This window comes from Bos taurus, chromosome 3, assembly GCF_002263795.3.
Source record: "Bos taurus isolate L1 Dominette 01449 registration number 42190680 breed Hereford chromosome 3, ARS-UCD2.0, whole genome shotgun sequence".
Lineage (NCBI taxonomy): Eukaryota > Metazoa > Chordata > Mammalia > Artiodactyla > Bovidae > Bos > Bos taurus.
This window is the reverse complement of record NC_037330.1, coordinates 120,133,215-120,140,571: the sequence shown is the minus strand read 5'-3', so window position 1 is coordinate 120,140,571 and position 7,357 is coordinate 120,133,215. Positions and strand designations below refer to the sequence as shown.

General features: G+C 51.5%; 1 long non-coding RNA gene across 2 annotated transcripts; it reads right to left on the bottom strand.

Annotated features, from left to right (window-relative positions):
* Window positions 1-237: 237 nt before the first annotated feature.
* Window positions 238-7,349, bottom strand: LOC132344963 (uncharacterized). 2 transcript variants are annotated; one of them, XR_009494057.1, is made up of 4 exons: window positions 6,898-7,348; window positions 4,186-4,322; window positions 2,053-2,625; window positions 238-631 (listed from the first exon to the last, which is right to left on the bottom strand). It is a non-coding gene; the product is annotated as an uncharacterized lncRNA (long non-coding RNA). The 2 variants fall into 2 exon arrangements; XR_009494056.1 differs by having other exon boundaries at window positions 4,186-7,349.
* Between the last annotated feature and the right edge of the window lie 8 nt (window positions 7,350-7,357).

Genomic DNA, 7,357 nt, shown 5'->3' with positions numbered 1-7,357 from the left:
TTGCTCATTTCAATTTTTTCTTGCTGTTCACTCTTATTGACTTTGCCTAGATTAACTTGAGGATGAATTTACCTTCCTAAAATACTCCTATGATTTTTATAGAAATTACATTAAATTTATAATACTCAGTCTTTCCTTTCAGGAAAGTATTCTATCTTTCAATTACTCATATAAATTCAATATCTTCAATAACCTTGTTTGTTTGTTTTTTTTTAAATAAAGAGCTTGTCCACTTACTTTGTTCTTAGGAACTGATAAGTTTTTGTTGCTCTTGTGACTGGAACCTGTTTTCCATTACATGTTAATGTTTTTAAATGTTTTGAGAGGCTTCAAAACCCTTGTGCCCACCACTAGATTTAACAAATGTTAACATTTTCCTCCTTTTGCTTCAGCTCCCGTTTTTTAAAATAATAAAATGTACTGATGCCTACAGTAATCAAGAAAGCATGGTACTGGAAAAAAGAAAAGACCAATTAATCAATGCAACACAACGGAGTGTCTAAACACGGACCCAAAACACACGGCCAGCGGTTTCTGTCGAGGGCCAGTGTGGCTGGCCAGGAAGAGGAAGGCTCAGTGCGTGTTGCTCGGACCACTGGATGTCATTTCAGGTTGCATCATGAACCTAAAGCTAAAAGCAAAAACAACAAACAGGTAAAAGTTAGAAGCAAACCCAGGAGGAAACATTCACAGACTTCATAGACTGACCACACACACACAGAGAAAGAGAGCTTCAGAAAGACTCGACACTCCTCATCAAAAACATCATCACAGAAATAAAGAGGCCAAATCACAAACTGGTGGAAAATATCCGAGGTGCACACGGTTGACAAATGAATTGCATCCGTGTTACATAAAGAATCCTGCAACTTAATAATAGAGAAATATCCAACTGTTTTTTAATGGGTAAAGACTTGAACCAACTTCTCACTCACACACACGAACATATACAAGTGGTCAAAAAACACATGAAAAGTGCTGATCATTAGTCATCAAGGGACTATCAAGGAAGATAGGATGGCTAAAATGAAAAAGGCTGACACTACCAAATGTTGGCAAGGTTGTGAACCTCCTACACTTCTGATGGCAGTGAAAAATTGTACTGCAGTTTCTTGGAAAGTATATATATATGTATATCTACACACAGATTTTTTTTTCTATGACTCAGCACTTCCCCTTTAGTTTCAAGAGAAACTAAAAATATATATGTCCTCTCCAAAGCCTTGTACAAGAATGTTCAAGCTTTATTAATACTAGTCAGAGACTAGAAACCCAGATGTTCGTCAGCAGGACTCTGGCAAACCAATTTCTGCATAGCTGCGGAAGGGATCCCTGCTCAACAGTGACAAGGGAGAGCCTGCTGATGTCTTAACAGCGTGGGGGAAGCTCAGAAGTACTGTGCTGGAACCATCCAGACATGGAAGCGTACGATTCCATTTACCGAGATTCTCGAATCAGCAAAGGAACCTCTGACACTAGATATCAGCTCCGAGGTCGCGTCTGGGGCGGAGAATGGACTACGGAGGGACACGTGAGAACCTTTGGAAGTGGCGGGAAGGGGCCTGGCTTGCTGCGTATTTGTCGAAACCAACCAGCACACATCTGAGCATTCGCTGTGTGCAAATTCACACCTCATTAATGACCAAAGCCATGAATATCTCACAGACAGTCGAAGCTTCTAATGACCCTTCCCTAACCCCATTCTCCTTCCTCCCTCCCCAGAGGAACTCAACTCCAAGGTCAGTAGAACTAAATGCATGCCTCCATAATTTTACTACGCCTGCATGGATGGCAAACAACAGGTAAAAGTCTCGTGTAGACGCATGCACTTGGGGAACACTGGCCGTTTGCCTCTTTGACCCGGCGTGTTTGGGGGTTGATCCAGCAACTGTGTGCAGATCTGGCCTCCTCACCCTGCCTGGTAGGACTTACCACAGCACACTTCACTTACCCACCCGTCCACGGGTGCACTCAGGGGCTGCTCATTTTGGGGTGTCGAGCAGTTCCGTGATGATCGCCCTTTGGGGTGACACCCTGAGTGTCATCACTCACCTTCCGAGCCGCAGCCCCAGAGCAGGGCGGCAGGCGGGCTGGCCCCCTGGGGCCGCGCAGACGGTGCTCGTAGACCTGAAGGCCGTGGGTGCTGTCGTTACTGCCGTGACCGTGACTGTTGGTTGGGCACCTTTTCCAGCGCGTCTGTGTCTGCTGGTCACCCGCCTTTCTCCCCGAGAATCCTTCTCAGCACTGCGCTCGCTCACATTTACAGCTGGAACTTTTTCTGGTCGATTTGCCATTTGGCCACCTTACTAAATTCCTTGTTTTCCTAAATTTTCTAAGTAGTGAAAATACCTCATCTGAAAAGTGTAACTTTCTTGTTTTCCACACTTAGGTCTGACAGTCGTTCCCTCTTGTCTTCACATGGAATAGAAGAATCATAATCATGCTGAACTTGAACAGCAATACCACGCATCCTTGTTTGATTTTTAACCTTTTTGGAAATATGTTGAGTTGTTCCTCCCAATATTCATTTATTCAGCCATTCATCAAATATTCTTTGGCCTGTGCTTCATGCCAGGCGCTGCTCTTGATTCTGGGTGAACAGCCATGAACAAGGCAAACGAAATCCTCGACCATGGAAGAAAGGAAGTAAACAATAAATAAAGCAAACAATTGCAATATAGAGTAGAACTGTACGTGATGTTGTTCTGTATTTTCCAAGTCTCCTGTAAACGTGTTATCATATTTTCATAATTTAAAAAAGAAAAAAGAAAATAAATAAAGCAAGTTCAGGGACGTGTAAATATCACATTGAAAATAGAGTAGGGTACCATGTTTGAGGTGCTTCCCAGGTGGCCCAGTGGCAGAGAATCTGCCTGCTAATCCTGGAGATGCAGGAGACATGGGTCCAATCCCTGGGTTGGGGAGATCCCCAGGAGTAGGAAATGGCAGCCCACTCCAGTATTCTTGCCTGGGGAATCCTGTGGACAGAGGAGCCCGGTGGGCTAACAGTCCACGGGGTCACAGAGGGGTGGGCGCGGCTGAGTGAGTGAGCGCGCACACACGGTGTCTGAGAGTTATGAAGGCTGTGTTTGATGTTAAGATTTGATTTATTTTTTTTTGAGGTTAGGAAGATTCATGCTATTGTGAGTTTAAGAATGTATATCAGGAGTAACTGTTGAATTTTATCAAATCTATTTTTAGCATTGATCAATATAACATGATTTTTCCTATTGTATACTATTAACGCAATGAATTTCACTGTAAGATTTCTGAATATTGAACCATCGTTTCATTCTTGGAACAAATTCCACATGGTCAAGACAACGGTACTGTTCAACGCCACCTAAGATTTCTGCACTGGCATTAGAAAGCGGTGTCGTCTTTAGTCTCCCTTTCCTGCTGCCGTTGCTGTCAATCTCAGGACTGTGTCACCTCCAGAGAACAAGCCAGGGAAGGTGCCCTGTTTGCTTCTGCTTTAGATCATTATAAATAACACGTATGATGTTCCTGGAGGAGCTGGCAGGACTTGCCCCTGCAACAGTCCCTGACGCCCGAGCCCGTGTGAGGGAAGTCAGGCCTTTTACTGCGTCTGACCTCCCCCCGCGTGATGGACCACGCAGGGCTTCTCTCCCTGTGCCTCAGGCCGCTCTGGCTGCTGTAACAGGGCGCCGCAGGCCGCGGGCTTGTAAACAGCAGGCATTTACTTCTCACGGTTCTGGAGGCTAGACGTCCACGGCCAAAGTGCCAGTAGATCTGGCGTCTGGGGAGGTCTGTCTCCAGTTCATAGACACCCGAGCACTCCTGTGTCCTCACGTGCTGGGACGTGGCAGGCCCCCGGGGGTCTCTTTTCTAAGGCACTAACCCCCTTTGTGAGGGCTCCACCCTCTGGCCCCAGTCACTTGCCCAAGGCCCCACCTCCTAATACCACCGCATGCGGTGGTTACAATTTCAACATATGAATTTGTTGGGGCATAAGCATCCAGCCTATGATGCCTTATGAGAAAGTCTTGGTGGGTAATATTTTCTTAGAAAGCTATCAATTTTATTTAGATTTTCACTTTTTATATAAATGTTGCATTTTAAACATTTTTTCTGTAGTTATATTTTCTTCTCATTTTCAAAGAACCAATCATTTTTTTCTTTCTAAAAATTATTTATTTTCTATTTCATAACATCAGGTTTTACCTTAACTTCTTTCTTGTACTCTCTGTTGAATTTTGTTGTCGTTACTCATTATCTGGGCTTCCCCGGTGACTCAGTGGTAAACAAATTCACCTGCAGGGCAGGAGGTGTAGCGTTGATCCCTGGGTTGGGAAGATCTCCTGGAGAAGGAAACAGTAACCCACACTAGCATTCTGGCCTGGAGAACTCCATGGACAGAGGATCCTGGCGGGCTACAGTCTGTGGGGTCACAGAGTCGGACACAACTGAGCGACCAAGCACAGCACAGCACAGCTTGGGTTGGTGAGGGTTCCAGCAGGAAACTTCTGGGGTAGCTGTAGACAGTTCACGAAGGGCTATTTATTCTGGTGGGGGGCAGGGCTAAGCACCCCCTGAGGGAGGGAGCCCCAGGAGTCAGTGGCGCTGGGTGTCTTTGCCCGGCCTGGGGGGCACAAGGAGGTTCCACACCAGAACCTGGCTAGGGAATCAGAGTCCTCGGCACGGGTGGCAGCCTGTGTCCCACATGGGGGTTCTGAAAAGGAGACGCTAGGGAGACCTGCCGCCATGCAGCCCACCCTCTCCTCCTGCCCTTCCACCTCCTGCGGGACCTTCCCACTGGCTGGAACCAAAGCAGAGCCCAGAGCTGTCAGCCTCCAGGGACAGAGTGGGGACACAGGGGCTCAGGGTGCCCTGTACACCCCTGGACATTGCCACGGCCGCCCTTCCCACTTGGCAGAAAGTTCCTGAGGATGGCTCTGTCTTCTCTAAGGCTGCAAAGTTGCCCTGGGCAGGACAGTGTCTCTCCGCCCCCGCCAGCGTCTAGCAGCAGGCGGGACACCCTCCTCATCTGAACCCGAGTACCGGCTGTAGCCCCCAGCCCCTCCCTGGCTTTAGGAGCAGGCTGACAGAATCCCTGCCGTGCCACTGGGGAGTCCCAGCCTTCCTACCCCTGACCTGCGGTGGGCAGCAGGAGACCCTGATGAGCAGCCCTCCTAACGAGTAACATGTCCAGGACACAGAGAAGGATCCCCTTCCTGTGCCCTCGCCCCCAAAGCCCAGACATAGCTCAGAGCCTGTGGGGTCTTTGCAGATGCACAGAGGAGGGGAAACGGTGGAGGGGCCAGAGAGGGGTGCTGGGGGTTTTGACTGACCTTTAAAAGGTCAGCATTTCCTCCTGCTCTGGGTCATGGAGGGAGCGACCAACAGCAGCTGGCCTGTGGACGTGGCCCCCCACAATGGACTTTGGCCCAGCCCAGCCGCCCGGCTGCCAGCTGCTGCAGGCCAGACACTGAGTCAGCAGCTTGCCTCCAGCGCCCCACGCACAGCGCCCACAGAGTTGTCCACACGCAGGGCAGGTCCCCCCGGGCCTCTCAAGCCCGAAGCCCCGGGGGTCTCGCCTGCCTCCTCTCCCACAGGCTGCCGGTCCCCCAGCTCTGCTCCAGGTTCAAGATCTGGGACTCAGTACTGCTTCTCTCTTGCAGGTCGGTTCCCTTCTTCATAAAGTCTGACAACACCGAGCCTTCCTCCCCGTGATCTGTAGCGACACGGGGCTGAGGATGCAGGGAGCAGGTGCCTTCCTGCAGATTCAGACTCCTGGGCTGCACCCCAGCCCTGCCCCAGTTCCCGGAGAGGCGCTCGTGGGTCCAGCTAAGCAGAGCCTCCATTAACAATGCAGGGCATGGGCGGTCACCCTGAGCCTGCTTCCTCCCACCCGCTCAGGGGCTGCCTGGCCCCAGAGAAGCTACTGGAGTCATGGAAAGTGTTCAGTCAGGGTTCTGGCTCAGGCTGACCACAGGCACCTGGAACCCTCAGGGCCTTTCCAAGTATCTCAGCCTCAGTTTCTTCATCTGCAAAGTGGGGTTGACAATTGTGCCTCCCTGTGCAGAGGGACCTGTGTGTAAGGAGCTCAGACGTTCACAGATATTCGAAAAGACGCACTTTGCAAGTTCTGCATCGTGACACAAAGGTTGGCGGGGCCCAGGTCACTTGCACCCGGAGCGGTGTCGGAACGTGGGCCTGAGACTCTGCCTGGCTGCCACTCTGTGTCTGTGTGTGCTCAGCCTCGGGCCACCCTGGGCTCAGCCTGCTGCAGAGTCTAGCCCTGGGACTGTAGTCTCCAGCCAGTTCTGGACTCCAGCCCCTGCCTGTGCTGAGTATGACAGGGTCTCTGCTGGGCCTCTCCCAGCACCCAGGCCAGTGGCCAGTGTCTGGTCTCTACCCCATCCCAGCAGCCCCTCGGGTCATGCAGGAGTCCTGTCTGCACCGTCGCTGAAGTCCCTGGGTGGTGGCACGGGTGTTGCCACCAGCCTGGGGGATCTGTTGTGTTCTCCTGCCTGGGATGCACCAGACAGCCTGGTTCTCAGACAGTTTACACACCTGAGTGTGGACACACTGGCTTTGCTCTTCCCTGAACCCCAAGGAGGGCAATGGGTCCACTTTAAACACAACCACATGAGACCCTCTGAGGATGAAGCAAGAGAGAGCTCGGAGGGGGGAGATGTTCCAGCCCGGGTGGGGTGGGGGAAGGCGGAAGGCTGCGTGGAGGGGCTTCCAGATGGGACTCTGGAGGATGGGAAGGCTGCAGAAACTGGAGAGAGAGCATGACTTCGGGTGGGCCCTGGTGGAGCGGGGCAGAGGCCTCCAGGGGCTAAATGGGGGACAGGTGGGCTTCCACCAGATAGGAGCACTCTGTGGACACAGGATGCACTAGATCGGGGAAACTGACGCACAGGTCACCTTGGGGCCTGGACACGCTGCAGCCAATGTTGGGACGAAAACGGTCCTGGCTGGACTGGCAGGATCCTGCCTGGACACCAGCATTTTGACTTGGAGCAAGTCTTTCCCTTTCTGGCCTCAGTTTCCCCTCACCAACTCCATGGACATGAGTTTGAGTAAGCTCCGGGAGTTGGTGATGGACAGGGAGGCCTGGCGTGCTGCAGTCCATGGAGTCACAAAGAGTCGGACACGACTGAGCGACTGAACTGAACCGAAAGTGCCGCTAAGGGCCTTGCGGCGTTGGATCTGGAACCCCACCGCGAGGCAGCTGGAGCCCACAGAGCACCGCGCGAACTGGCCTCACTTCCGCGTCTGGCTCGGTACCCCGAGGGCCCTCTCGTCTCAGGAGCAACAGCATCTGTGTCTGCGGGGATGAACACTCGGCTCCCGGTGCCAGGCCGGACACGCCCCACCGTTGCTG